The sequence below is a fragment of the Lynx rufus genome, unplaced genomic scaffold, assembly GCF_022079265.1.
Source record: "Lynx rufus isolate CCGP_SWC_20201006 ecotype Redwood Valley unplaced genomic scaffold, mLynRuf1.p SCAF_20, whole genome shotgun sequence".
Classification (NCBI taxonomy): Eukaryota; Metazoa; Chordata; class Mammalia; order Carnivora; family Felidae; genus Lynx; species Lynx rufus.
Window position 1 is genome coordinate 14,430,543 of NW_025814835.1, and position 18,704 is coordinate 14,449,246.

Genomic DNA, 18,704 nt, shown 5'->3' on the forward strand with positions numbered 1-18,704 from the left:
CAGATGGTGGCTACACTGAGTAATGAATAGGATCGTTGGATCGTTATGTTGTACACCTGAAACTAAGATAGCACTGTATGTTCATTACATGTCAACTTAAAAACTGAAATTGTCAGGGGCACCAGAGTGGCTCAGTTGGCCGACCGTCCAACTTCAGCTCAGGTCACGATCAGGTTCGTGAGTTCGAGTCCCAGATCAGGCTTGCGGCTGTCCGCTTCCCTCTCTGTCCCCCCTCCGCTCGCACTCTCTCTCAAAAATGAATAAATGTTTACTTAAAACATAAATATTCAAATTATTTACAATTAAAGAAAATTTAAAAATCGTCTGCTCGGTGGAACTAGCCACATTTCAAGTGCTCCATAGCCATAGGTGGCTGGGGGCTACCATATTGGACAGCACAGATTCAGAACATTTTCCATCATCTCAGAAAGTTCCGTAGGGACAGTTCTAATCTAGAAGGTTGTGCCTCCACCTTTGAAAGCACTGCTGATTTTTCACAGGTACCCTAGCTACGTTTACCTCCTGCTTGATCCTTTAGAACTGAAATCCTGTGGATGTCCTACAGACCGTCTCTGCCTCTTGGCCCCGTCAGAAGTTGGAGCCTATGTTAACATTTGTCAGCACAAAGCAGAACATCATGCTTCATTTCTTAAGTGGTGACTTCTCTGACGTTTTTGCCAATTTTATATTTTATGCATCACATTTCCTTTCCTAAGTCGTAGTGATGAATGGAAAACTGTCAGAGTTTGGAGACAAATGTAGGAAAACTAAAGAGAACAGTAAGAGAGACGCATTAGCTGGAGGAGTGGGTGCTGACTGGGCTGACTTCAGCAGGCTGGCCATTAGCAGACCTGGATCTGGGTTTGGTTACTAATGAGGGTGTCATTCGTGATCAAGGGGTTGTGACAGCAGGCGTTACAAGTAGTCATTACACCAGAGCTGACTTGACACGCCTTAATCGCCACAGCCGATATGATTGATTTCAAAGTCTTCATAGCTTGATATTCAAATAAATTGGGACTTTATGGAGCCACACCCACTTATGGTCTCAGTCTAGACTGGAAAATCCACGGTCCTAGCAGAGATTTTTTTCCTGTTTCCACCTATGCCCAAGGACCTCTAGTAAAACATCACAGACTGGAAATCACCTTCCCCAAGTGATTTTCAGGAGAGTGAACCCTACTCTCCTAAAAGTCTCAGGACTTTTTTTTTTTTTTAACGTTTTATTTATTTTGAGAGAGAGTGGGAGAGGGAGGAGCTGAGAGAGAGGGACAGAGAGCATCCTAACCAGGCTCCACACTCAGCCCAATGCGGGACTGGATCCCATGACTGTGAGATCGTGACCCGAACTGAAATCAAGAGTTGGACGCTTAACCGGCTGAGCCACCCAGGCGCCCCTCCTAAGACAGAACTTTTGACTGTTTTGGTTAGTCAAACAGAGATGCTGTTACTGCCCAGGCAATTCCCAGAGGAGCCTCACTGAGGCTGTTTCTGGGAGATTTTTTGCTCAAAGAGGGGACTCTGTTTTGCTCAGACACCTAGAATCACCCTGAAAGATCACAGGAGAATATTCCTGGCACAGGTTTGACATCACAGCACGTGCTAGCCTGGGCTGAGAGTAACGTGTAACAACACATCATTTTGGCAGGAAGGTGCTAGCATGCTTTATGCATTTAAATTAATATCCAGAAACGTGACTGGTGTGGTAATGAACAGATTTTGGCGGAATCAGTTGTGGGGCCCTTGACAATTACAGTTGAGAAAATAATACTGAGATGGCTGGAGCATAAATTATGAAGTAACCTTCTAACTTGACATTTTTGGAATTTCATAGTTGCCAGCATACCAAAAGGGAAGACAGACTGCTCTCGTAGTCAAGCTCGTCTCTCACTATATTGAGAGGCCAAAGTCATGGCAGAAAGTTGGTATGTACCGGATGCAGGAGACATAAGCAAGCAGATGTGGGTGCTGGTTGATCTCTGCAGTAAAGACAAATTCGTCAGACCAAAGTTTCCGGTGTTTTATGAGGTATGAGATAGGAGTCGGGAGGGGGGGGGCGGAGGGCTCCTGAGTGGCTCAGTTGGTTAAGTGTCCACTTCAACTCAGGTCATGATCTCATGGTTGGTTGGTTCAAAACCCCCAACCAAGGGGGTCTGGAGCCTGCTTTGGATTCTGTGTCTCCCTCTCTCTCTCTCTGCCCCTCCCCAGCTCGCACTCTTGTCTCTCTATATTAAAAATGAATAAACATTAACAAAAAAAAAAAAGATAGGAGGGGGTTAAAGACATGGGATCAATCACTCATTCATGCATTCATTCATTCATTCATTTATTCAATTGTTTATTTGTTTGTGGGAGAATGAAACTGCCCCCCTTAAAGCCTTCCTTCCTCTGCCCTACCCCTGTGGAGAGAGAGTCTTGGCAAGACAGATGAGCTAGGCAGACATATTCAATAGGATAATACACATTAGTGGTCAATGTGAGAGCCCTGGTGAGAAGGGCTTGTCTTGTTCACGTCCTGCTCTGAGGAACACGTAAGTTTTGTGACTTGTGCTGAGGAGGGCAGGAGGAGGGACCTAGCTCTGCCTTCCTGGATGGTGCAGGATGAATGTTCCTCATGATCCTGTAGATTGCTGCCAGGGTGGAGCCAGGATCCTGGGGAAGAGGTGGGGAAGGAAGGAGAAGAAGGAAGGAAGGAAGGAAGGAAGGAAGGAAGGAAGGAAGGAAGGAAGGAAGGGAGAGAAAGCAGAGATCCTCTTAGCACATGGAAGAAAGATCTGAATGGGGTGGGGGAGGACACTGAGGGAGAAGTAAGGCAATGTCTGGCCCCATCTTCCGGAAGCATGTGTGTTTCTGATCAGCTAGAAATAAGAATGTTTTCTTTCTGGTAATGGGCCAATCAGCTGGCCCTCAGACCCTGGGGGAGGGAAGCTAGAGGCTAATCAAGAACTTGTTCATCCATAGGTCCTTGGAGGCCCTTTGTGAAGAGCCTTAGAAATTTCACAATGGGATCATCTCCAACAGCTGCTTCTAAGGACTGACTGTCTATTGGAAAGGAAGGACTCATGAGCGAACAAATGGATACAGACAGCTAGGAGAGAAAGAAGCAAATAGTCACTAGTATATGCCAGGCATCTGTGGACAGCACTAGGCTCCCTCAAGAAGATTCCATGAACAGGTGTTTTACAGCTAGGTTCTAAAATATCTTCGTAAATTGGCTTGCTAAGGTAGGCAGAATAATGGCCCCCAAAGATGCCCGTGTCCTAACTCCTGCAACCTATGAATATGATCCTTCTCGTGGCAAAACTGACTATGCAGATGTAATTAAGTTAAAGATCTAGAGATGGGGAGATCATCCTAGATCATCCAAGTGGGCTCAGCGTGATCACAAAGGTCCTTAGAAGTGAGAGAGGGAAGCAGGAGACTCAGAGTTAGGGCAGATGGGGCAACAAAAGCAGAGGTAGGAGGAAAGGCCACGAGCCAAGGAACCTGGACAGCCTCTAGAAACTGAGAAAGGGAAAGAAACAGATTCTTCCCAGCTCTCCAGAAGGAACGGTCAACACCTTGATTTTAGCCCCGTGACCCGTTTCAGATTTCTGATCTCCAGAACTGGAAGATAACACATTTGTGTTTTTCTGAACCGAGTTTGTGGTTGTTTGTTACAGCAGCAATGAGACACTGATACGCTTGCCTTTAACCAGACGACCTAAAGTTTTGATGAGAAAAGTAAAAAGGATTGATTCCTTTCATGTACATTAGAAATATGAAAAAAAAAAAATTTAACATCTGTTCATTTTTGAGAGTGAGAGACACAGAGCATAAGCAGGGGAGGGGCAGAGAAAGAGGGAGACACAGAATCCGAAGCAGGCTCCAGGCTCCGAGCCATCAGCACAGGGCCTGACGCGGGGCTCGAATTCACGGACTGCGAGATCGTGACCTGAGCTGAAGTCGGACGCTTAACCGACTGAGCCACCCAGGCGCCCCAGAAATATGAAATATTATCTTAGGAAGGCAAAACAAAGCACGGTTAACCCATAGGCTGTAGGTTTCCCCCCAATAAGCGGGATTCTTACCTGTTAATGCCCTGTTTTTGCAGCCTGACAGTATGCAGCGGGAGCCCTGTCCTGCCGAGACACCAGCCAAGGCAACGCCCCGCATGGACGGCCTGGACCTCATCCCTCCTTCCTGCTGTGCCCACATTCAGCTGCACTGTGCCCAGACTCACCCTGCTGGTGGGTCTCCAATGAGCCCTGCCTCTCCCCAGGGAGCCCTTCTTAGGAGGCCATCATCGGAGCTCCTCTTAGGAAGAACTGGTCGGCAGACTTTCGGTAGTCCAGATGACAGAGGCTCACCCAGCCAAGGATGAGTTATTTAAGCATTGGTTTCACTTATCTTTTTTAAACATTTTTTTAAAGGTTACTTATTTTGAGAGAGAGAAAGCCTGTGCACACGCAGGGGAGAGGCAGAGAGAGAGAGAGAGAGAGAGAAAGAGATTCCCAAGCAGGCTCCAGGCTGTCAGCACAGAGCCCGACGTGGGGCTCTATCCCACGAACCAGGAGCTCATGACCTGAGCTGAGATCAAGAGTCAGACGCTTAACCGCCTGAGTCACCCAGGCGCCCCTAAGCATTGGTTTTGGACCTGCGAGGCCCCAAGCTTTACGGAGGCACTGCAGAAACCTGCCAGTTCCAGGGGTCCTGGAGGAGAGCCCCATGACTAGGGCTTCAGATGTTCCCGGGTGACAGGATCATGTGATTGAGAAATCAGCTGTGTCTTACATCCCGCTGCGAGCTCGTGTGAAGGAGATGAAGATATTTTCCCATCCTCCCTCAAGGCAGGCCCGTAGCCTCGCCTCAGGGTCCTGGGAGGGGCTGGGTTTCTCTAACCTTGCTAAAACTTTAATTTTCAAAAGTCTGGGCCACAGAGCTCAATTGTCCCCTGACGAAAGGGTCTGCATTTGTCACAAATGACCACGCACTTGAGGCTTCAAATGACACACACTTCCCCAAAGAAAACAAAACACTAATTTGAAGAGATACCTGCACCCCCATGTTTAGTGCAGCAGTATTTACAACAGCCAAGATATGGAAGCAGCCCAGTGTTTCCCAACAGACAGATAGATGAGGAAGACACACACCCTCACACACACACTCACACACAATGGAATCTTACTCGGCCATCAAAAAAAATGAGATCTTGCCATTTGCGACCACATGGATGGACCTGGAAGGTTTTATGGTAAGTGAAATAAGTCAGACTGAGAAAGACAAATACCATATGATCTCATTATATGTGGAACCCAAAAAAAACCCCAATGAATAAACAAACAAACAGCAGAATGATACTTATAAATACAGGGAACAAGCTGATGATTACCAGAGAAAAGGAGAGGGGGGCACGAGTGGAGGGGAAAGTTACAGGCTTCCTTCCAGTTATGGAATGAATAAGTCATGGGAATGAAAGGCACAGCAATAAGGAATATAGTCAATTCCTTGTCAATTCCTGTGTCTCCCTCTCTCTCTGCCCCCCCCCACTCACGCTCTGCCTCTCTCTCTCAAAAATAAGTAAACATTAAAAAAAAGGAATCTAGTCAATGGTATTGAGGTAGTGGTGGACAGTGACAAGTGGGCCGGTGACCAGAGAAGTCCCTATGTTGTATACCCGGCACTAATGTAACATTGTATGCCAGCTATAGGCAAATGAAGAAAAGAAAAGAAAAGGAAAGGAAAGGAAAGGAAAGGAAAGGAAAGGAAAGGAAAAGAGAAAAAAGAAAAGAAAAGAAAAGAAAAGAAAAGAAAAGAAAAGAAAAGAAAAGAAAAGAAAAGGAAAGAAATGACACAAACTGATTTCACAGTTCTGGGGGTCAGAAATCTGACATGGGTCTCACTGGGCTAAAATCAAGGTGTCAACCGGCAGTGTTTCTTTTGCAGCCTCCAGGAGAATGTTTCCTCCCCTTTTCCTGGTCCGGAGGCTGCCCGAGTACCCTTGTTCATACCACTCCTGAATCTGTTTCCATCAATCGCCTTCTCTTCTGTAGTCCAATCTCCATTTGCCCAGCCTACCAAGAGGCCAAGGGGGCTGAGAAAGTGAGGAGTGGTCTGGCCCCTGAGACAAGGGTTAGATCTTGCAGGCCTGACTGGCTGGGTTTCTCCACCCCCGACTTCCTTTGCAGCACCCTGCTGGTGGCAGGACTTCGGATAGGGTGACCAGACAACCAGACCCAAAGCTGTGAGGCTAAAGATCTCTGTGTCCAAGTTTTGCTCAGGAAGAACATGGCCGTCCACCTTCCGACAGGCCCTAGCAGCTGGCACAGTTAGCTGGGGCCGGACCACCGGATCATTCAGGATGGCCTAAAACCAAAGGCCTTTCCCCACATTTTCTGGACAGACTCATAGCATCCTAGGCAAGCAGGGGGCACCCCACAACCTGACTGATAGTGCATTTCTTGGTATTCTTGTCAAGTGAAGGCGCAGACTATGTTTAATTGGATTTGGATAAAAAATATGGTAAAGGGACATATTTTGCTTCTGAATGTTGTGGATCCCACACCACACCTGTTTGGAGATGAGGCATAATTGGCTTATGTTTTTTTAATTTAAAAGAATATATTTATTCTTGAGAGAGAGAGAGAGAGAGACAGAGCACGTGGGGGAGGGAGACAGAGGGAGCAGAGAGCAAGAGGGAGACACAGAATCCAAAGCAGGTTCCAGGCTCTGAGCTGTCAGCACAGAGCCCAACGTGAGGCTCGAACCCACAAACTGTGAGATCACGACCTGAGCTGAAGTCGGATGCTTCACCGACTGAGCCACCCAGGCGCCTGGCATAATTGGCTTCTAAAGTAAATACGCTGTGGTGTCACCTTTCCCATCACGTTGTGACTATCTGCTCCAAGAGTCCTGCTTTTTACAAACTGAATTTTCTTATCTCCAAGGCTTTAGGTGTCTTTCTCTTCTACTTTACGGGAGGGGGGGAGCCCCCCAAAACAACATGCAGCCAAGCCTCCAGTGGCTCTCAAGAGGGCCAGATCAGGGCTCCCAGGCACCTGTAATAAGAACTCTTTGCCCTTCCCCCAACTTGAATGTCCCTTCGGAGAAAAGATCACAGTGTGCCTTCGGGGTCAGGTATGAGGATTATGTGGATAGTTGTTTCTCCAACCTGATCAACCTTGGACTCCATAGACGGTGTCCATCCAGCGGCTGGTCAGGATGACAGCCCAGACGCAGAACCAGCGGGGAACACGGTGTCCCCACCCTCCGTTCCGCTGGGAAGACGGCCGAGGCAAATCAAACAGGAAAAACGGCTGCATTTGTTCATAAGGGACAAGGAACATTTTGCTATTGAAGACCGGAGGTGACTGTAGTGGCTTCTCCATTTGAAGGGCACTGGCATCACTCATTTCCACGGGAAAACGAATTCCCTCCTGCTCAGTGGAGCTGGGGGGACCGAAGATTTGCTGTCCCTGGCATTTGTCGTCACCTGAGGTGGGTGGCCTTGTGCTTAGGGGGTGTGTGGGAGCTTCTGGCTGAGCAGAGGCAGGAGCAGGCCTGGAACTGAGTGGGGGCCCAGGGGGCAGCTACATTGTCTGAGAAATTACAGAACGGAGTCAAAGGGTAGGGGCAAAGGAAGTTCAGAAATGGAGAAGTACGGCCTTGGGAAAGAACTGGGGGGGGGGGTGGGGGTGGCCACGATGGACAAGATGCAGATGCCGTGGAGAAAACTGCCCGGTGAGAAGTTTCCAACATGGGGGATTCACACCACTGATGTCATTTGTACCTTCTCCAGGTAATGATAATGAATATTTCTGAGGTACTTAGGCCGGGCCCGGTACACTAATTGGTTTATTTCTCAGAATGACCATTATGAAGTGGGTTCTATTAATATGCTCGTTTTGGGGGTGAGAGAGGGAAGCACAAAGGGGTTAAGTAACTTGCTCAAGATCACAAAGCCTTTAAGTGATGTGAAGCCCAAGTCTGAGCCCAGGGGCCCACCGTCTTGACCACAGAGCCGCATTCATTGCCCAGGCCTGCAGTTAGGCTACTGTGTACACACGCTTTGGGGGGCAAGGGGTTTGGGCAAGGGAGGCTGACTGGGCGCCTGGCTGGGGTAGCTCAGCAGAGAGATAAGAAGGGCTCTGAGGGGCAGGCCTAGGGGGCAGGCAAGCCAGGTAAGCAGGAGTTGGCCTTGAAGCAGGGCCAGATCTCCTGAGGCTGGGATGCACAGAGACCCTGGAAAGGTCCCCAGGAGGCAGCTTGGGCCACGTGAGTTTCCTCGATGGACTTTGGGATTTTGTGTCGTGCCTGACTAGACAAATAACATTATTAGAATTAACATTTTCCAGCTCTTAGATGTTTTTAAAATTCTACAAATGACATATTGCATTTTTTGCATCTTGCTTTTCAAACTTTTTTGCGATTCATCTGTATTATTGCATGAAGTCTATATTTGTTTTCACTGTTTACAGGATCCCACAGAACCAATGTCTATGCCAGAAATTACTTATCTATTCTATTGTTAATGGACACTTGGGTCGTTTCTACTTTGAGGCTATTTTGTGAAACAACGACCTGAGCCTGTTCGGTCATACATCCTGGTGCCTGTCTGCACAGATCCCTGTAGGGTGTTGGGATATTGTGATTTATAATAAGAAATATATATATATTTATCCTGTGACCAGCACAGAGCTCAGGAAACCCTTGGGATTTCCTAAGTGGTAAGAGTAATAAAGGTGTCTTTTGGTATGTTAATGAGGTGACTTGAGAAGTCCCTAGGTCACCTAAGGATGGGGGGGCGGGGCGCTGGTTCCCAAGGGAACCAACCAAATGCTAAGAGGATTGGCACTTTCAGTCCCACCCTCACCACCTTCTCCCCTCTGGGGAGGGGGAGGGGTGGAAGTTGATTCAATCACCAATGACCAATGATTTCATCAATCATGCCTATGTAATGAGGCCTCCATAAAAACCCAAAAGGAGAGGGTTCTGAGAGCTTCTGGGTTGGTGAACACGAGGAGGTGCTCCTGGAGAGGGCATGGAAGTTCCACACCTCTTCTCCGTACCTTGCCCTATGAATTTCTTCCTTCCATCTGGCTGTTCCTGAGTGACATCCTTTTATAATAAACTGGCAATCTATGAGTAAAATGTTTCCCTGAGTTCTGTGGGCTGTTGTAGCAAATTAATGACTCCAAGGAGGGGGTCATGGAAACCTCTGATTTACAGCCCATTGGTCAGAAGAACCAGGTAACATCTTGGACTTGTGGTTGGTGTTGGAAGGGACGGGGGCAGTCTTGTGGGACTGAGCCTTTAGCCTGTGGGATCTGGTGTGGGAGATTTGCTTGGTGTGGGGGTAAAAAAAACCCCACATCAGAACTGGTGTCAGAATCACAGTTGTAGTCCTGGTAGTAAGATATCTAGGTCATAGGGGACGCATACCTCACACTTGGTCATAGAATGCCAAACTGTTCTCCAAGGTCCCTACCCCTGGTTCATTCCCACCAACAGTGTCTGTGCCTTTCTTTGTCGACAATTGGTATTATTAGAACTGCTCAAATTTTACCAATATGCCGGGTACGTAAGCATATATCATTATGGCTTTCCTTTGCAGGTTCTTGATGAAAAATGACATTGGGTAGCTTTCCCCCTGTTTATCAACTATTTGGATTTTCTCTTTTGTGAAGAGCTTGTTGGAGTGTCCTGCTTATATTTAAAATTTGCTCTTTTTCTTATTTTCTTACTGCCAAAAGTCCTTCATGTATTTTGAATACTATGTTGTATTTACATGTATTTCAAACATTGTCTCCCACTCTGTGGTTTTCTTTTGTCCTCTCTTTATGGTGTCTTCGGATGAAGAGAAGTCATTGAATCTACCAGTCTTTTCCTTATGGTTAGTGCCTGTTGTTTCTTCTGTATGAAATCCTTCCCGATTCCAAGGTCATGAGAATATTCTGCTTTATTATTGTTTAAAAGTGTTATCATCTCATACATTTTCAACCAGTTATCTTGTTTTCAGCCACACCTTCCTTCTTTCAGAAGCTCCAGGTGCCTGACCTTCCTGAGATTCTGAAACACCAACAGATCTGCTTCTTGGTTTCGCCCAATACCATGAAGGTTTCAACTTTCTCTGATCTGTTCTTAGTTACTGGTCATCTATCTACTTTTCAGGCTTCCAAAATGTTGGTACTTTCACCTTCTTTCCCTGTTATCTTCGTCCCTATGGTTTTTTTTCTGGGTGTTTGTGCATGCATACAATTTTCCTGTGACATTAGTGGGGTCTCAGGAGAGATAGGCAATAAATGTTAGTGTTCAAATTTCCACGTTTAATCAGAAGTCACAGCAGCATTGCTAATAAAGCAGGCAAAATTGGAAACAATCTAAATAAATAAATAAATAAAGTATGGTAGGTCCATGCAGTGGAATAGCATGTACCATGGACAACATTGTGTTACATAGAAGCAGGCCAGTGAGGTAGTTAAGGGCATAAGACTCTGACACTCACCAGCTGTGTACCTCTCCATCCCTCAGTTTTCCCATCTGTAAAATGGGATAATTGTATGTAGGGATGTTGTGAGGATTAAGAGTTAATATATGTAAAGAAAGATGAACAACTGTAGGTATATAGTCAGAAGTACATAAAGGTGATTATTGTTTAAAAAAAAAAGAGAGAGATTTTTTTGTTACTAATAAAAGAATGAAGTGGATTTATACCCAGAAGAATGGCAATCTCTCCAAGGTATTTTATTAAGTTTAAAAAAGCAGCAAGGTGAAAACCAGTATGTATAAGAGAAAAATAAAATACCTGTAAGAAAAACAGTGTGATCATTTTTTAAAAAGAACTAATGTGCATACATATATGTGCTGAACATTTCTGAAAGGATACTGTAGAACTGTTAAGAGAGGTTTTCTTGGAGTAGAAGGCAAAAGGGACCTTATTTAATGTCTTTTGGTACTCTTTGATTTTTGTCTTTTATCATGTGTTTTACTGTTATAATTAAAAACAAGCAGATTAAAATGTAGATAATTGTTTTAGCTGGAGGTTAGTTACAGTATTTCTACTTTTATGTATGTTCGAAATTTTCCAGAGTAAAAATCTTCTTAAATAAATTAAAGCAACAAGTATCTTCATCAGACATTCTGCAAAATCCAGTGTTGAATATTTGGATGGCGTGAAATAATGCCTTGAAGAAAGCTTCCTTGTCAAGCTACATAGGGACATTCCCATGGAGGCAGACAGGAGCCATATCGTAGAGAACCAGTTATTCTAGAAGAAAGCTACTGAGGTCATAGTATGATTGTAGGATAATTTTTAAAAACTATTTTGAAAAATGTCTAGGCCCTAAAATGTTTTCTAGAGATCCTGGTGTTCAATTTCAGGAGCCCATCAAAGACAGCCTTTTTAGGGAACCCCTAGCTTTGTCTATAGTTAACTATGGACACAATGACCTTCCATCTGAGTGAGAACACAGATTAACTTCTCAATTCCCACAGAAGGTTATTGACCCTACCACCTGCTTACTTGGTTTCCAAATTATATGCACCAACCCTTGTGCAGCAAAATATAGGATCAAGCGATGTATACTCTCACCAATAGGTTCAACTTAAACTATCGTTTACCCAGTTCATCGCGCTGGATGGGAAAGGTGGTCAACCCAGATGATTGCCTATGTAGCATGTGCGTTCCATTTATTCCTGTAAGTATTCGGAATTTCCTTTGATCAGATTAGAACACCAGAAGCCTTGATACTTGAACTAAATCTGATTAGCTCCACATAAGATTATCTAATGCTGCTATGAGAAACGGCCACATGAAATTTATTTCTGCTCTTGCTATAAAACGATGTTCACGATACCACCCATATAACCCCCTCTGAAAAGTTTATTTCGGAAATTGGAGCCCAGAAAATTTTCCTATACCACTATGGAACTGAAAAGATTTCTTCCAGTACTGAAAAGCACATAATTTAAGCATTTCTCTCATTTTCTCAAGCTCTTGGGAAGCTTGGATCCATGGCTCAATCACAGCAGCTCTGTTAACCAGAATAACGCGCTTGTATTCTCCTTTATTTTCCATTTCTAAATTTTGTGTGCGTCTGTTATTGTCTCTCTGCATTATTTAGCAGATCTCTTCAAAAGTTTAATAGATTATATCCCACACGGGTACACATTTCTTTGGGCAACTGGGAACTTGATCTCTTTCTTCTGGTAGGATAATTAGAAATGGTTTCATGAAGACACGGCACTTGAACCAAATCTTTGGGGATAGGAAGCTCTGACAAATTCTAGCAGAAGAAACAGTGTGAGTAAAGAAGTGACGGAAGGAATGCACAGCCCATATTTGGGAAATGGTAGGATTTGCTTTGGTCAAGGCATGAGGTATAAGAGATGAATGGAAACCGAACTGAAAGATGGCTACACCATCTCAGTAGAAACTCTGTAGGAACTCACACATTAGGCATTGCAGCATAAGAGAAGGATTTTTTTTTCCCAAAATAAGGGAAACTATTGTATATATTTCAGGCAGAGCATAGATACTATCAAGACAAAGTATAAAGACCAAAGAAAAAGAACAGGACTGCCACAGCACGGTCCCAGCTGATGTGGCTTTGAAACGGGACTAAAAGCCCCTACGGAGGGCCCGGAAAGAACACGGAAGAAGAGAGTGGCATCGAGCCTACAGGCCAGCGGCCAGGCTCTCTCCCAAATTCTGCTGCTATGGGCGTTTAAGTCATTCTTTTCTTTAGGAGTCCCTTGGTCAACATAAATCAAACAATATCACACACTTAACCATGGCATTGAAATGGACTCTTGCCTGATAATTCATGAGGGAAGGTCTTTTGTTTCTGATTTGTTTCTTTTTTTATTATTTTTTTTTTAATTTTTTTTTTTTATTTGTTTTTGGGACAGAGAGACAGAGCATGAACGGGGGAGGGGCAGAGAGAGAGGGAGACACAGAATCGGAAACAGGCTCCAGGCTCTGAGCCATCAGCCCAGAGCCCGACGCGGGGCTCGAGCTCACGGACCGCGAGATCGTGACCCGGCTGAAGTCGGACGCTTAACCGACTGCGCCACCCAGGCGCCCCTCTGATTTGTTTCAACAGAAGAATTCCAGCCAATAACTTCAGAAAGTTTAATAATTACCATTTTGCCACTTTGAAATAGTGGATCTAGGCTACACTCATCGGTGAATGCTGCCAAATATCAGGCGAGCCTTTGAGGGCAGGAAAGGGTAGCATGTCCCCAAGAGAAAGCACATCTAAAGATGAAAGGCTTCCTAATGGAGTGACCAGTCTGACCCACTGGCTCATCTAGGACAGACAGGCGTTGGGAAACATGGGATCGGCAGAAATAACACACCTCGTGACAAGAAACAATAGTTGGGTGCACCACCACCTAGGAAGAATGCTTGCCTAAAATAATTGAACTTGAATCTAATCACAACTCAGGATGTAAATATCATTTTACAGGAGAAACAGTTGGAGGAGAAACTGGTTAAATGACACCCTGAGGCAGCGACCAGCCAAATCTAAAATGTGCAAATTCTACAGGACAAATAACCCATTTTCAAACAGATCAATGGCATTATTTAAAAAAGTGTGCAACAGAATCGAATAAAAGGGGTTAAGAAACATTCGAATCGAATGCAACGTATGGATCTTCTTTGGGTCTCAACCCGAATAAACCAACCTTGAAACGACATTTTTAAGACAAAGAAGTTTGAAGAGTAAGTGAAGTCAAGGAATTATGGCAAAATTTTTAGGATAGTGCCATGCTGGTTATCTTAAAAAAAAAAACCAAACAAAACATCCTTATCAGGTAGGGAGGCACACTGAAATATTCACCTACCGGTGAAATCATATGATGTTTAGGATTTACTTCAAAACACTCCAGAAAAAAAATCAAGGGGATAGGTGAAGTAAGATTTGTAAGATATTGGTAACTATTGAAGCTGGGGGGTGAGTACATGGGGGGTTCATATATTCATCTTTTTACTTCTGCGCATGTTAGAATATTTCTGTCTTACAGAGATGCTTGTTTTAACAGACTCCTTATAGTGACTAGTTTGAAAAACCTTTCTATATTTGTTTTGTAATTGATGAGAGAAAAGGGTCGTTTTCACATATGGTATGTGAATTCGGACAGAGATGATGAAGGGACTAAGTACATTATTTTACCTACTATAAAATGGCACTTCTCTGTACTTATGGTTTGTGGAGATCAGAGATAAATACCTTTCGTGACTCTGAGAAAGAAAAAAATTTTTGAACTAAATTATCTCCTGGCTTCCACTGCACACATCCTTGTAAGCATCAAGGCCATAGTACCCTCCGTGAGCCAAGGGAAGACTGGCTCCTCTCCCCAGCTTATCTGATTGACAGCATAACCCAAAAGGCCTGGACCACACACAGCAACAAGCCCCATATGCCAGCGTGGATTCCTCAGGCTGAAACCCGGTCTGTTAAAAGGTTCCCGCCGGATACTGACGAGCCGACTAAAAAATGTGTTCATCTATTTAGTCTCTTGGTCAGCAAAATTGTTTTTCACGTTTATTCATTTTTGAGAGACAGAGAGAGACAAGAGCACGAGAGAGGGAGGGGCAGAGAGGGAGACACAGAATCCAAAGCAGGCTCCAGGCTCCGAGCCATCAGCACAGAGCCTGACGCGGGGCTAGAACTCACAAGCCATGAGATCATGACCTGAGCCGAAGTTGGACGCTTAACCGACTGAGCCACCCAGGCACCCCTCTTGGTCAGCAAATATAACAGAGGATTGCTTGTGTGTATTTTAAGAGTGCAAGTCTTTAAACGAATAGCTTATCTCCTAACTCAGATCTCCTCCTCCTCCTCACCTCCATTATCATCACAATCATGCTTATTCTGAAATGGTCAAATGGGAGAACATTGTAGGAGACACAGCCAGTTACCTACTGTATAGGAAGAACAGGTGCTCAAAAAGAATGATAGGCAGAGTTCAGCACCGACAAAACGTTCCTGTTATCTTGAGGACAGATCCTGTTCATCCTCCGTGGTAGATGTTGGAATGTACCCAGATCCCATTTAGAATTAAAGAACTAGATTGTCAGCAGCTGGAAATATTGCCAGCAGGTGGCCCTCAGCTGTCATCCCCCTTGAGGAATTACCTTGCCTGAAAACAGTTATTGTGCCCCAGAGAACCCCACTTCCTGGGAAGCCAATGAGTGGTTGACTCAGGAGTATAAAGGCCTTGGCCCCTCAGTGTAAGACAAATCTGAAAAGCCAGGCCAGCTTCTGAGCTCCCCATGGGGTTGGCTGAAGCCCGCCTTCTCTGGTCTAGTCCCGCTTCCTTCCTTCCTCTTCCCCAGGTGCTGATCCTGAGAATACTCCCTACCAAACTTCAGCGGCTGATCTCCATCTCAGAGTGTGCTTCCCAGAGAACCCAACCTGGGACACCTCCAATGACACCACTCCAGAAGAGTTAGACAGATGCCCTCAAAGGAGCCATCTTCCTGTCCCCAGCTTTTGTTAGCAGATGTGAAGCCACGTCTAACTCCTGCCTCGTTCTGCCTTCTCAGGCCACTCATAAATAGGTGGCTGAGAGAAGGGAAGGAGAAATCAAGTCACTGATACTCACTGCCCAGGAACGACCACCACGCGTCTCACAGAAAGGCGTTGGAGATGCCATTGTTGCCAACATCTCAATTAACAACATCTTCGCTGAAATTTACTTTTTGGCCTAAATCACTTGGATACAAAGAATATTAAATGGTTGCCTTGCTCAAAAGTATTTATTATGGAAATAATGTTATTCCTTCTGCTACCCCCCCCCCCCAGGTAGACCACATATGTACTGGGGCGAGAAGAGCAGGCGTCTCCTCCCAGGACAAAAGACAAGCACGGGACCAGAAGTGTCTGTCTTAAATGCCACTGGCTCCATGGGTCTTGCTTCTTGTGTTCACCGCTATGCCTGGCACAGAACCTGGCACTCGATAGGAGTGCCTTATGAAGGATTCACTTAATTCAAGAGAGAAAGAAGGAGAGATCCCATCTTTGCCATGAACCTCTTATTGGCGCCCTGACCAGGATGTCGTATATTCTAACCTGGAACCTTGAGCTCTTTGCTGGAAGCTATTCTATGTTCCTCTTTGTCTCCCTGCTCCCTGTCAATGAGTCTGGTACACAGTAGGTGCTCCGGAAGGTATGACTTGAGTGAATGAAAGAAAGTTCTGCAGATCAAGGGTAGTGTGTAATCACCTATTGCTGGGTAACAACCAACATCAAATCTTAGCAGCTCCAATGGCCACCATTACCTGCTCACCATTCTGGGCTCAGCTGGGCAGTCCTCTGGGGGGTTACTCATGAAGCTATAGGGTCTGAGAAGGCCTCATGCAAATGTCTGGGGCTTCCAGCCAGGGAGCCTCAGTTCTCTTCCATATGATATCTCTGGCAGACAAGGATAGACGCCCATGTAGCTGTGCTTCTGAAGCCTCTGCCTGGGTCACCTGTGCTGGTGCACACAGGCCAGTGTGAGCCACTGGGAGGAGACGACCCAGGTCCTAGATGCAGGGAGGAGAGATTTATTAGAGGCCACCAATCACGTCACCTCTCATGACCTACCATGGGCACATCATCCCAGGTTTAGCCACTTGGGGCCAGAATTCTGGAAGAATTATTCTTCCAGGGGTTCCCAGGTGACTGGATCTTGGATTTAGGTATTTCAGAAGCAGTAAAACAACAACATAACAACTCGGGAATAGTCGGGCAAAACCCTGCAGAGGATCTACGTGCACACGCCCACAGTGGCAGCAGGTACAGATGGCCTGGGGTGGGAGTTGCCACAATGGTGGCCTGGACAACCTCCTCCTCTGAACTTAGCTCAGGAGTTCCATCCCCTCCTGAACCTCTAGGGGTAGCGGGCCTGGCCACCTAGATTGGCGGCTGGGGGCAACTATGCCAACAACTAGGCCTGGGGGCAGGAAGCCGTGAATGAAGGGATCAGAAGAAGAGGTGCGGGGACAGTTCTGGGAGCTGGAACCAGAAAGGTCTCAGCCATACCCTTGGCTGCTGAATTGGTCAGCCGAGGACACTGGCTGCTCTCCAACCCCCATATACCCCAGTGCTTGGCCCACCGTGTACCCTGGAACCTCAGAGCTCGGCACCCAGGTCCTCTCTCCACTCATCTTTTGGAACCCCTGACTGTCATGCTCTGAGTAATTAGTAAAATTAGTTTGCCATAATTATATCATTTCTCTTCTCATCGCCTTCAACATGGCAGAAACATTTATGCGAAGTGGGAATGTTATCAATAATCAAGTATTTATATAACATCTGCTGTGAGACAAAACCCAACTGAATTAAGGTTTTCCAAGGTGAACTATTTCAATTCCTGAGACTTCCAGAACTCTCAGACCCTAGGTGGGAAGTGATTTATTTAGGAGGCATGGGGAGAGAAATGTCTGTGGCTAGTGATAAACCTTTGGGGTAGAGGTGAATGCATGTTTGCATGGGTCACAAGTTAAGGATGATTTAGGATCAGGACAGAATGACCCGGGGTTAGTTATGCAGAGATCTGTTTATTCCTGTGCAGGTTTTCAGGTTCTTTGAAGCAGTGTGGTCCACAGGAGGAAGAAAAGAGGCAGGAGACCCCCCCACCCACCCACCCAACGCAATCCCTCAAAGTAAGGTACATTTACAGGTGCCACATTTATAGGACTCCAACATATTTTGGGGAAAGGCAATACAACCAACAACACCAGCCTCCCCCATAGGCCACATGTCTGGGAAAATCTTTTCTTCTGTAGCAATTGGGAAGAGGGATGCTGAGAGGCTCGGAGCCCCATCTAAGATTTGGCCCAGAAGTCTCTGAAATCTTGGGGGGAAAAACTGGCCCCCAATTCTAAAGCTTTAGTGGTTCTCCACTGTGCTGACTTCCAACTAGAGTCTAGAAGTCACCTTTGGAGGTGCAGTTAATTCATTTGCTTTGGGAAAAATACACTGATACCCGTTATATATATGCAAACTAAGGCAAGTATCCTGTTCTGAAATAGGATGACTCAAGGTAAAGGCATTTCTTGTAATAGAAAAGTCTGTCTTCATTAATTTGCAGAGTGTTTCTGGGGGAAACTCTTTCTGGGGGAAAGTCAGGCCTGGATTCTGGGTAGGGCAAAAACGGTTTCAAGGGCCTTCCTTTGGTTGGGGTGGGGACGGGAGAGGCGGATGGCAGGTGGGAGTTGTAGGCTGTGCAATCTGGAGCCAGGCTGGAGGCTAAGGAGCAAGTTACCCTGAAGCCGCAGTGGTGTGCAGGAGCTAGCTGTGTGGACTTTCGACAAATGGTAAAATTGTCATGAATTTTGCAAGCTAGTTGGTAGGCATGGCCGTCATTAAAAATTAAATTACGAGGCCACTTGGGTGGCTCAGTCAGTTAAGCGTCCAACTCTGGATTTTGCTCAGGTCACGATCTCATGGTTTGTGAGTTTGAGCCCCGCATGAGGCTCCGCGCTTGGGATTCTCTCTCTCTTCCTCTCTCTCTGCCCCTCCCCTGCTCCTGCTCTCTCTCTCTCTCAAAATAAATAAATAAACTTTAAAAATTAAATTATGTCAACTGACATTTAATAAATGATATTAAAAATAGAGTTAACAAATACTCAAGCTCATTGCTTCTTAATTATTTTATGACATTTTCTATTACCTGTACTGTTGAGGGCTATCGTGTCAGTTGGTGGAAATTCTTTGGACGTCGCACCACTG

The 18,704-nt window shown here is 45.6% G+C and overlaps 1 long non-coding RNA gene across 1 annotated transcript in view; it reads right to left on the reverse strand.

Annotated features, from left to right (window-relative positions):
- The window catches only part of LOC124517040 (uncharacterized), a 34,806-nt gene that overhangs the window by 11,732 nt on the left and 4,370 nt on the right, over positions 1-18,704 (reverse strand). The gene's annotated exons all lie outside the window — the stretch shown is intronic.